General features: G+C 60.6%; 1 pseudogene; it reads left to right on the top strand.

The window, feature by feature from the left end:
* Positions 1-3,139: 3,139 nt before the first annotated feature.
* LOC111257335 lies at positions 3,140-4,339 on the top strand (annotated as a pseudogene).
* Positions 4,340-12,400: the final 8,061 nt, after the last annotated feature.

Below are 12,400 nucleotides of genomic sequence, written 5' to 3'. Positions count from 1 at the left end.
GAGCGGGGGAAAGGAACTGTCGCGGCCGCGGTCGGGGTTGGCGGTGGGGGAATCATCGTGTAGCGACGACCGGGCGGCGCAACTGTTGCTGAAAGGGACGGAAAAGACGGGCGACATCGGTCTCTGGGGCCAGGATCTGGTATCGTGATGATGGGCGTGGGAGACGAGGTTCTGCAGAAAGGGGTGCAGAGGGCTTCCGCTGCCATTGGGGAAAAGGGGCGCGGGAACCCACTCTGCTGCTTGCCCGAGACAAAACTGGGCGATGGCGTCGGAGTAGACGAGCCACGCGGCAGGAAGACTCTGAGGCGGCCATGCAACTCGAGTGCGGCTGGCGCGGGGGATCTGGATGAAGATCTCGCGGGTCCACCGGGGATAGATCGGACGGGTGAGGAAGATCAGCAGGATCCGATGGCGGGTTGAACTCGCCGGGGTCGGGAGAGAGGCGAAGCAGTAAGGGGTTGGATCCAGGGGTCGGAACTGGCGGAAGACTGAGCACTTAGGTGCGGTCAAACAAAACAGCTGACTAAGGTTAAGGGCTGAGATCAAACCTAACTGGGAAAGGTTAGGGGTCGGTCGTTACAACCGGAAGCGAAAGCCCGATGAGGAAAAGAAGGGCGACGAAGAGAAGGAAGACGGCTTCCCCAAGGTGGACGGCTGCTTCATGATCTTCGGCGGCTCCGCGGCATACGACACCAAGCGCCAGCTGAAGCTGGAGCGCCGGGAGGTCTACGCGGCCGAGCCAGCGACTCCGGCCTTCCTGGACTGGTTGGGGCCGGCCATCACCTTCGACAGGTCCGACCACCCTGGACGCGTCCGGCATCCGGGGCGTTACCCTCTCGTCGTCGACCCCATCGTCGGCACGACGCGCCTCACCAAGGTGCTCATGGATGGGGGCAGCGGCCTCAACATCCTCTACGCCGAGACCCTCGACGCTTTGTTGATCGACCGTTCCCGCCTCTGTCCCAGCAAGGTGCCTTTCCATGGCATCGTGCCAGGGAAGCAGGCGATGCCTCTCGGGCAAATCGACCTGCCCGTTACGTTCGGGACCCCTTCCAACTATAGGAAGGAGGTTCTCACCTTCGAGGTGGTGGGGTTCCGCGGAACCTACCATGCCATCTTGGGACGGCCATGCTACGCAAAGTTCATGGCTATCCCCAACTACACCTACCTCAAGCTCAAGCTGCCGGGGCCCAACGGGGTCATCACCGTTGGCACAACCTTTCAGAAGGCATACGAGTGCGACGTAGAGTGCTGCGAGTACGCCGCGGCCATCACCGTCACGAGCGACCTGGCGGTCCAGCTTTCGGAGGCCACCGAGGACCGGCCCGACTCCAAGCAGCCGAACATCTCCTTCGAGCCTGCCGAAGGTATCAAAGAGGTCCCCCTCGATCCCGGCTGTTCCAACGGAGGAGTCGTGCGGATCAGCGCGGCCTTATCCCCCAAATAGGAAAGTGCGCTTGTCGACTTCCTCCGCGCGAATAGCGACATCTTCGCGTGGAAGCCCTCGGACATGCCCGGGATTCCGAGAGAAGTCGCCGAGCACTCCTTGAACATCAAGGCCGGCTCCAAGCTCGTGAAGCAAGGATTGCGCCATTTCGACGAGGAAAGGCGCAAGGCCATCGGCGAAGAGCTCCAGAAGCTTCTGACGGCCGGGTTCATCAAGGAAGTGCACCACCCCGAGTGGCTGGCTAATCCTGTCCTTGTACCAAAAAAGAACGGGAAATGGAGGATGTGTGTCGATTATACCGGTCTCAACAAAGCGTGTCCAAAGGACCCATTTCCTTTGCCACGCATAGATCAAATAGTCGACTCAACCGCCGGGTGCGAGACCCTCAGCTTCCTCGACGCATATTCCGACTACCATCAGATCGCGATGAAAGAGGCCGACCAGCTCGCTACCTCCTTCATCACCCCCTTTGGCCCCTACTGCTACGTTAAGATGCCATTCGGCCTCAAAAATGCGGGGGCTACATTCCAGCGATGCATGCTGAAGTGCTTCGGAGACCTCATCGGGCGGACCGTTGAGGCCTACGTTGACGACATCGTAGTTAAATCCAGGAGGGGCGACCAGCTCGTTCCCGACCTTGAACTAGCCTTCGAAAGGCTCAGGGATAAGCGTATTAAGCTCAATCCCGAGAAATGTGTGTTCGGAGTCCCAAGGGGCATGCTATTAGGCTTCATCGTCTCTGTGCGCGGCATCGAAACAAACCTAGAGAAGATAGCGGCCATCAGCGACATAGGGCCAATCCGGAACATAAAGGGAGTTCAGCGTGTCATGGGATGCTTGGCGGCTCTAAGCCGCTTCATCTCGCGCCTCGGCGAGCGAGGGCTTCCTCTCTATCGGCTCCTGAAGAAGACTGACCGCTTCAAATGGACCGGCGAGGCCCAGGAGGCACTTGACCGACTCAAGGACCTCCTGATGAAGGCCCCGATCCTAGTCCCGCCTACCGACGATGAGCCCCTCCTGCTCTACATTGCGGCGACCACCCAGGTGGTTAGCGCGGCCCTGGTGGTGGAACGAGAAGAGGAGGGACACGCTCTCAAGGTGCAACGCCCGGTGTATTTCATCAGCAAAGTCTTGTCCAAATCCAAGACACGTTACCCGTAGATCCAGAAGCTCGTCTACGCCATCCTTATCACGAAAAGGAAGCTGCGCCACTACTTCACCTCCCACTCGGTAACGGTCATTTCATCATTCCCGTTAGGCGAAGTAATCTGGAACCCAAACGCTACGGGGAGGATCGCGAAGTGAGCGCTTGAGCTCATGGACCAGGGCATCACCTACGCCTCCCGCACCGCCATCAAGTCCCAGGCACTCGCCGACTTCGTGGCAGAGTGGACGGAGATTCAAACGCCATCGGCGCCAGAGAAGCAGGAGTATTGGACAATGTACTTCGACGGGTCACTGATGAGGGCCCGCGCCGGAGCGGGTCTCGTCTTCGTCTCTCCCTTGGGCGTGCGCATCAGGTACATGATCCGCCTCCATTTTCCTACATCTAATAATGTCGCCGAGTACGAAGCCCTCCTCAACGGACTCCGCATCGCCATCGAGCTGGGTATCCGTCGGCTGGACATCCGGGGCGATTCCCAGTCAGTCGTCGAACAAGTCATGAAGGAGTGGAGCTGCCATGACCCCAAAATGGTAGCCTACTACAACGAGGTCCGTAAGCTCGAAGACAAGTTCGACGGGCTAGAGCTCAACCACGTCGCAAGGCACTTCAACGAAGCCGCCGACGAGCTGGCGAAGGCGGTGTCCGGCCGAATGCCCGTCCCCGACGGTGTCTTCGTTAGCGACCAGTTGAAGCCTTCAATCCGTTATCCAGAACTGGCAGGGGTCGGCGAAGCACCCCCAGCCCTGGGATCGGCACCCGAGTCAGGGGAGGTCGGCAGCGCGCCACTTGTCCCAGACCCGAGCACTAGTGCCGAGGGGGTCGACACCGCTTTGCCCGACTTGGCCCCGGGAGCCGATCCGTCCGACCCCGCGGTCATGGAGATCACGGCAGACCCCGCTGTAGGGGCCGACCCCCCGATCGACTAGAGAGCCCCATACCTCGACTACCTAGTCCGCGACACGCTCCCGGCAGACAAAACGGAGGCCCGTAGGATTGCGCGCCGCGCCAAATCCTTCGCCATCATCGACCGGGAGCTCTACAAGAAAAGCCACACTGGGATCCTCTAGTGCTGCATCCCGATCGAACAGGGAAAGGCGCTGATCCAGGATATCCACACCGGAGCCTGTGGTCACCACGCCGCGCCGAGGACCCTCGTTGGCAACGCCTTCCGACAAGGTTTTTATTGGCCGACCGCGGTCGCTGACGCTACCCAGGTAGTCCGCACCTGTGAAGGGTGCCAGTTCTTTGCCCGCCAGACTCACCTGCCCGCGCAGGCGTTGCAGACCATCCCCATCACGTGGCCGTTCGCGGTCTGGGGGCTGGATCTCGTCGGACCCTTCAAAAAGGTGCCCGGGGGCTTCACCCACCTGCTTGTCGCCGTCAACAAGTTCTCCAAATGGATCGAGGCAAGACCGGTGGCTCAAATGTGGTCCGAGCAGGCGGTACAGTTCTTCACCGACATCATCCACCGCTTCGGGATCCCAAATTCCATCATCACCGACAACGGCACGCAGTTCATCGGGAAGAGATTCCTCCAGTTCTGCGACGACCACCACATCCGAGTGGATTGGGCGGCCGTGGCACACCCCCGCACGAACGGGCAAGTCGAGCGAGCTAACGGCATGATACTTCAGGGTCTCAAGCCACGGATCTTCGACCGCCTTAAAAAGTTCGGCGGACGGTGGGTTGCGGAGCTTCCCGCAGTCCTTTGGAGCCTGAGGACGACCCCCAGCCGGGCGACGGGCTTCACCCCATTCTTCATGATCTACGGGTTAGAGGCCATTTTGCCCACCGATCTAGAGTACGGATCGCCGAGGGTCAAGGCATACGACGAACAGGGAAACCAGGCATCACTCGAGGACGCACAAGATCAACTCGATGAGGCATGAGACGTAGCCCTACTACACTCGGCTAAGTACCAGCAGGCCCTACGGCGTTACCACAGCCGCAAGGTACAAGGCCGAGCCTTCAACATCGGCGACTTGGTGCTCCGCCTCGTCCAGGACAACAGGGGTCGGCACAAGTTGACTCCCCCATGGGAAGGCCCGTTCATCGTCGTACAAGTACTACGGCCAGGCACCTACAAGCTGGCGACTCCCAACGGGCAGGTCTTCAGCAACGCCTGGAACATAGAACAGCTAAGGCGCTTTTACCCATAGCTCTTATTTCCAAGTTCTGCACAAACTTGTCTTCAATTCCGATAATCCCTTTAAGCTCAGGGGTATCCGACCCTGGCCTCGTTCTAGGGTCGCACACCCCTCGGGGGCTACCAGTTTTGCTCTTCTGCGAAAAAAAGAAACCCTGAGCCGTCTCGGTTCAGGCTTTTTCCTTTAAGCTCAGGGGTATCCAACCCTGGCCTCGTTCCAAGGCCGCATACCCCTCGGGGGCTACCAGTTTTGCTCTTCTGCGAAAAAAGAAACCCTGAGCCGTCTCGGTTCATGCCTTTTCCTTTAAGCTCAGGGGTATCCGACCCTGGCCTCGTTTCAGGACCGCATACCCCTCGGGGGCTACCAGGGGTTCCGACCCCAGCCGCTTGGCACCGCCCAAAAGAAACGTTTTTTCTTTTCAAACCGAACACTCCCTTTCTAGACTTTTGGACGCAAAAACAGAAGAATGCGCGAACGGTGCTCAGGCAAGATTGATCGGACTGCGAAAAAACCTACGCCGTAGCGGCTACGGCACCTTCGCTCATCAAAACTTACTGACGCACCCGACAACGTATTCTAAACTTTCAAGCCCAAAGGAACAGTAAAGGGGATCGGAAGCTTTCGCATGGCAAAGTTATAAACAGGCCCGTATGGCCATCACGAAATAAGTCCGAAACTGACATAATTACAATTTGGGCGCAAGCCCGGTACAGTTAACTTGACGGGGGGTCGGCAGGAGGGACGGCCTCATCTTCTAGGAGCTTCGCGAGGGCCTCCGCTGGTGCGAATACCGCTGCATCTATCTCGTCCAGCTCGGCTTCGGAGTAATCGGTGGCGTACCCCTCGCTCATCCCGGCAAAGTTAATACCGGAATAATGGGAGCCGAAGACCCCGAAGGCTCGCCGCACGCCGATGTGAAGCGCGTCCACGGTGATCTCGCGACGCCGACAGCGTACCCTGAGGACACGAGCCGGCAGAGAGCTCGACCCCTCCTCCAGAATCACGCCGAAGTCATCGCAGACGACGCGGACCGCATCCTGCAGGGCGCTGAGCTCACCGCGCTCCGCGTCGAGCAAGCCCTGTAGCTTGGCGATTTCGCCTGCAGGAATCATCCGGAAAAGCCCACCGTGTCAAAGAACAAACCGCGACACCACGAGAACGCGGGAACGGAAAAGAGACTCACCGTCGGCCCAGGCCTTCAGCTCGCGCTCCCGGTCGGCTCCTTCAGACACGGCGGTCTGGAGTCCCTGCTCGGCCTCCTCTTTCTTGGCCTTCTCGGCGTCCCGGTCTTGCAAAGCCTGGTGCCGCTCATGACGGATGCGGTCGACGGTCTTCTGGAGGGCTTCATACTCCCCCCTCAGCCGGGCAAGCTCCTCAGCATCGCGGCGGGCCCTCTCAGCGGCTGCCCGGAACTCCTCGTGGTCAAGACGGGCCTTGTCAATAACGGCTTGGAGCTTGTCCTCCGATCGCCGTGCCTCCTCCAGCGCCACCCCCTCATGCCTTTGCAGGTCACGGATGACCCCCTGGGCGGCAGTGACCTGCAGGGACAGCTCCCTGGTGCACTCCCTCTCTGCGTTGAAGCGCTCCCAGAGCCCCCGCTCCAGCCGGAGGAAATCAGATTTGCCTCGACTGCACTCTTGGAGGGCCTGCAAAGCAACGTGCCATCAGGGATAAAGCAAATAGGAGACGCCAATCACCAACAGTAGGGGCAACATACCTGGCTGCCAGGGAGAACGGTGTTGCCCAGAACCCCCAACGCCGAGGACAGAGCCGCCTGAGCGTGGGCAAGGCCGCCCTGCACCGCCTGCCACTTGTGCCACTCCGCGGTGTCGTCCAGCGTGAAGAGATGCCTCGACGGGTCCTCGCAGGATGACCAGCGGAGGACGGACCCTCTCCACGCCTTGGGAATGGTGGGAGCCGAGGCCGAGGTAGGAGCCGATCCTGACGCTGTCGTCGAGGTCGGCACCATTGCACTAGAAGCCGCCGGGTTTACCGACGGCCCTGGTACCTGCACGCTCGTCGCCACCGAGGCCGCCGGCGGTACCCCCGCGGCTACCTCGCCCCCCGCCGCAACCACCTGGGGAGGCTCCTCCGTTCCTGCCGTAGTCCCCCCAGCGGGCCCCTCCGCCTCCGCCGCCGGAGCCACTTCCGCGGGGGTAATCGGGGCGGAGGTCCCCGCCTCCGTCGCCATTGCCTCCGCCGGCGCGCTTTCAGGGTCAGGCGTTCCCTCCGCCGCCGATCCCGCCACGGCTGCGGGGGCATCCGCCCCACCTCCAGTCGCCGCCATCTCCTCCGCCTTGTCGGCGTCAAGGTCGATCACCTCCCCGGCCTGAGAACCTGGGGGGATCGCGCCCTGCGCTGTAGGGGCGACCGGGGGAACCGAAGGCGGAGTGGGGTCCGCTCCCCCTCCCGCGACCGACGCCGCCATCGCTCCGCCAGCCGCCATCACAGGGGCCGCCCCCGCGGAGGGATCCGCGGCCTCACCAGGGACCCCGCCGCTCGCTGCGGGCGGGACCGTGGTCCGCCCCCCGGAGGAGGACAACAACTGCAACGCCTTCTTAGGCGCCAGCTGTAGGGCAAGGCCACGAGGAGCGGCGCTGCACATCGACGAACAGACATCAGTAGGAACGAACGTGAGAAGGGGAGAGGAACGAGATGCAAGGAAGGCCAACTTACGTTCTTGAAGCACAAGGGCGGCGCGCACGCTTCGCCTCGGAGCCTGACGCCGACCCCGGGACATCCGGCAGCGGCCGCTTGTCGCCGCTTCGCTGCCCTCCAGTCGCGGGCGTGGCGGTGGAGGCGGTCTCCGCGAACCTCCGAGGAACGCCCTGGGCGGACTCCTGGGGGGCGCCCTGCGCCGGCTCCAAAGCGGCGGCGGGGGCAGGCTCCGAGGACCCCCGAGGGGCGCTCCGCGCCGGCTCCGGGAAGGAGCCCCGTGTCGACCCCTGGGAGGCACCCCTCGCCGACCCCTGGGGAGCGTCTCGCGCCCGCTCCTGGGAGACGCCCCGCGCTGGCCCCTGGGGGGCGTTCCGCGTCGACTCCAAGGGGGCGCCCCGCGCCGGCTCCGAAGCGGCGGCGGGGGCAGGCTCCGAAGACCCCCGAGGGGCGCTCCGCGCCGGCTCTGGGAAGGTGCCCCGTGTCGACCCCTGGGGGGCACCCCTTGCCGACCCCTGGGGAGCATCCCGCGCCCGCTCCTGGGACACGCCCCGCGCTGGCCCCTGGGGGGCGTCCCGCGTCGACTCCTGGGGGACGCTCTGTACTGGTCCCTGGGGCGCAGCCCCAGGGCCTGGTGGAGCCGAAGCCCGGGCGGACGCCTCCTCCGCTTCACCCATCGCGACCGTCCGCGGGGGTGCCTCCCGAGTGGCGAGTGCGCCCGAACGGAAGGAGAAAATCGGTTCCTCCTCTTCATCATCTTCCTCATCTTCATCCTCTTCATCATCATCGTCATCATCGTCGTCGTCGTCTGACACGACCGGCCCCCTCTGCCGCCGTTGGAACTCCTTGGCGGCCTTCTTCCTCTTCTTCGCCGTCTCCTTGTCCTTACAGCGCTTCTGCGCCTCGGCAAGGAGACGGTTGCGCGTCCGCCGCTCAGCGTCCTCCGGCACTGGCGGGAGCGAGTCCATGACCCGAGTTAGCGGGCCCTACGAGTGCAAAATAGCTCCACATCAGAGTGACAATCGCAAGATACAAAAAAAAAGGAGGACGACGCCCCAACCCCTTACCAGATCTATGAAGCCCGCGTCCGGGCACATCGATGGGTGCCCGGGAATCGGGTACTCGACGTCCTTGTCCTCCAGCGCTTCCCGAATCCGTTGCCAGATCTCGGAAGCGGCGAGCGCACCTGTCGCCAAGACGGTGCCCTCGGTCGGCGCGTCGGGGGTCATGGCGGCAAGCGGCCGGACCCGGAGGATCAGCGGCGCCACTCGTCGGGCGTGGTACGCTCCGATGACCCCGGCGCCGGTGAGCCCGCTCCTTTTCAGCCGCTCGATGGCTTGCAGCAGGTCGAAGAACCGTTTCTTCTCCTTCTCCACTGGCCCGTACGCCCACACCTCCGGCGCCACGTCGATGGTGCAGCCGGTGAAAGCCGGCAGGGGGAGTCCGGGTAGTTCTTCACATAGAACCACTGGTTGTGCCACCCCTTGTGGGACGCCGAGGTCTTCATCACCATATACTCCTTGGAGCGGGTATGGCGAAGGTGGATCCCGGCGCACCCGATCGGCACCAGAGGCGACCGCTGCTGACTCCCCTTCTTCTCCGTCTTCTGGTACAAACTCACTGTGAAAAAGTATTTCCACAGCGAGAAGTTGGGCTCGATGCCCAGGAATCCCTCGCACAGTGCGACGAACACCGCAATGTGCTGGATCCCGTTGGGGTTGAGGTGCTGGAGCTCGAGCCCATAGTAGTGGAGGAGCCCCCAGAAGAAGCGGCTCGGGGGAGAAGCGAACCCCCGCTCATGGAAGTGAGCGAAGGAGACGACGTAGCCGGAGGGAGGTGTCGGCACTTGCTCCGTCCCCGGCAGTTCCCACTCGCCCGCAGCCGTCCTCTCACAGAGGAGGCCCTTCCGCACCAGGCCCTCGGCGCACGAGGAGGTGAAATGGGAGATCCCCCAGGAACCCATCGCCGGAGGAGGAGGAAGATCAATAGAGACGGGAGGAAAGGGCGCGGCTTGGAGCGGAGGAAAACGAAGCAGGCACGGATGAACTAAGCGTGAGGCTGGAGGGCGAAAAGGCTCGAATGCAGAAGGCGGGCGGAACCAGTGCGGCAGGCTCCCATTTTTATAAGAAAGGTACGGGAGAAGCCAAATCAACGCCCCTGCCACCATAAATGCGGCGCCAGGTACGCCCCTGCCACGCCCGTTTCCTTTTCGAAAACCGCGCACACGATCGGCCGCGAAAACATCCTATCCTCCTCGATTCGTGGGACGACGCTCCCCATAACTCCGCCTCCCAGATGGCACGCCCACAACATCCCCCACGTTTGGCCCAGACGCAACGACCGCTCCGTTCCGGCCCAAGGCCCACCGAGAGGTAAGAAAGGGATACGGGGCTGAAAACGCCCCTACGGCCCATTACGGTCCAGAGGTTCGAAGGCTGGCCTGCCACGGGTTCGACAGCTGCCTCAGGACATCCCCCGAGCAAGGGGTGAGAAGGGACGCGTCCGCTAGCGGCCAACACCCAGGCGAGCGAAAGCCGAGGGCGTCCCGACCTCATGTTCGAGTCCCGTCCGGTATAAAGTTCATGGTTTTTCCACGGGGAAAGGCAACGAGCCCCCGAATCCGGCCGAACGGACCCGGGAACTATATGAACTGGCCGGCGGGAGATTGGAGTACGCCACCAGCTTGGCCCGAGCCGGACCCCCCCCCCCGAACGGGGACCGGGACTCCACTCGAACCTACCCGTTCGCAGCTCAAAACGAGCACCACGGTTCGCCCAACGAGGGTAACGTGGCACGGCTCGACCCCTCCGTCCTAGCGAACGGACGCTTGAGGGGCAACGATCAAAAGTCGACCTGGTCTCCCGACCGGTCTCCTGCAACGCGCGGGGGCTCGGGGGCTAGCATCGCAACCAACGGCCACGCGTGTGGTCATGATTCGCAGGTTCCCTGGCCAAACTGGGATAAAGCAAGCACACCATAAACAAAATCTGCGGCGAAACGGTGAAAGAAGCCTCCGGAGGAGCACTTTTGCTCCACCACAGGCTCAGGGGCTACTGTTGGGGGGAAATATTAACGATCTCCCAAATACCGCTTAAAAGAGCAGACGCGAAAGGCCTAGGCCCACCTAGCCTAATCAAAGCTCCGCCTCGCCCGACCACGGTCCCAGGGTCGGGAGCGCCCGACCTCCCTCCACGAGGCTTCCGCCTCGTCCGACTACGGCCCCGGGGTCAGGGGCGCCCGACCCCTCGCCCCAAGGTTCCGCCTCGTCTGACCCCGAGCCCAGGGGTCGGACTCACTAGGGCCCCCAGGGCGGACATCCCCCTCGGATACGGACCAGGTGGACAAGATAAGCAGTCCCATGGGTCCCCCCGTCGGCCTCGTCATAAATGCGCCGCAGGCCTGGCAGGAGGAAGGATGACCGCGCTGCTCACGCAACCCGCTGCAAGTACCCATGCACGACCATACTGTACAAGCTACAGTGCTGGCGGCTCCCTCCCATTCACCGCAGGGTACTCATGGCCTGCGCCGACCAGAGCGGAGGAGAGACCCGCCTGTTCTCGGGCCCCGCGCACCCTCAGGTCCCGCACGCCCGGCAGCAAGGATGTGACGCCCTCTCTCCAGGAGCCATCATCAGAACGGTAGCATCCACCGTCCTCCCCAACGGACACCGGGGTAACGACGAAACGCCTTCATCATAACCCGACGCCTACGAATGCCGAAGGAGCTATCTGTAGGGCGCAACGACAGTTGGCACACGGCCGCCCCCCCCCTCCGGCATGCACGCCGGCGCTCGTCAGGGGCCGGCGAAGGCGTCGGGCGTCTAGGAACTTGTTCCTCCCTTCCTGCCATATTTTTTACCATACTACGTTTACACTTTTACGGTCCTCTTCGCCCGATCCCAGCTGTAACTCCGGCCACCCCCCTTACGATATAAAAGGAGGCACCGAGGGCCGGAGGAGGGGATCGGCTTCTTCTCCCACAAGCCACAGCACACTAGTACGCTCCCTGAGAGCACAAGCACAAAGAGACTTGGGACTAGTCCCTCTCTCGCTGACCTGTAAAATGAGTAGAAAAATGATAATCATGTTATTTAGCCAAATTTGAGACATGATCCATGAAATGAAAAGAAATTTCGAACATTTTATTCAGGAAACACGACCACGAACGTGTGGCCAAATGATTTTTAAATTGTAAAAAAAGCAAGCGAAGTTTGAAAATCATGAGATTTGTCATGATGTGATGATATCATACGTGAAGGTTGTGGAAAAAAATTAAGAAGGTTTCACACATTTCGTCACGTACGATGTTTACAAACCGAAGCATCTCGGAAGAAGAATAGTAGCGTTGAGAAGGATTCGATAAGAATTGGAGTTAGAGTGACGGTCGAGTTTTGTTTTGACTACAAAACTTTTTTATAGGAAGTACAGAACATATATTGTTTCATGTGAAATTTTTGTAATTTTTTGGAACCGTTAGATAATTTTAATGTATTAAGTGCAATTATAGAATTTTAATTGATATAAATTGAATTCGAACTATAACCGCATAAAATAATGAAATAATATAAGTAGAACAACCAAATACATATTGTTGAGTGAATTTGACCTACAACCGCATAATATAATCATATAATATGAGTACAAACTGTTATGGAGGAGGAGGCAAAATGAAAAAACAATCTTTGCCGAGTGCCTAGATATAGGACACTCGGCAAGAAAAATTCCCGTATAACCTTCCTGCCCCCTCCCTCAGCACGCCACCCCCCCGCCTCCCTCAGCGCGCCTCCTCCCCTCCCTCCGAACCCCCTCGCCTCCCATAGCACGCCCACTCTATGGCTATGCATTTGTGATAACATTATCGATGGATTCTTGTTATCTTGCAAAAGCGTTGGATCACACATAAATGTTGTTTGTAGGAAAGTGAAACTAAACAGATGCACCAGTCTAAAGTTGTCTTTTAGAAAATTCTCTAAATGGAACCATCCGG

Source organism: Setaria italica, chromosome V (genome assembly GCF_000263155.2).
Source record: "Setaria italica strain Yugu1 chromosome V, Setaria_italica_v2.0, whole genome shotgun sequence".
Taxonomy (NCBI): Eukaryota; Viridiplantae; Streptophyta; class Magnoliopsida; order Poales; family Poaceae; genus Setaria; species Setaria italica.
Note: the sequence above shows the minus strand (reverse complement) of the source record. Positions and strands in the feature narration are given on the sequence as shown.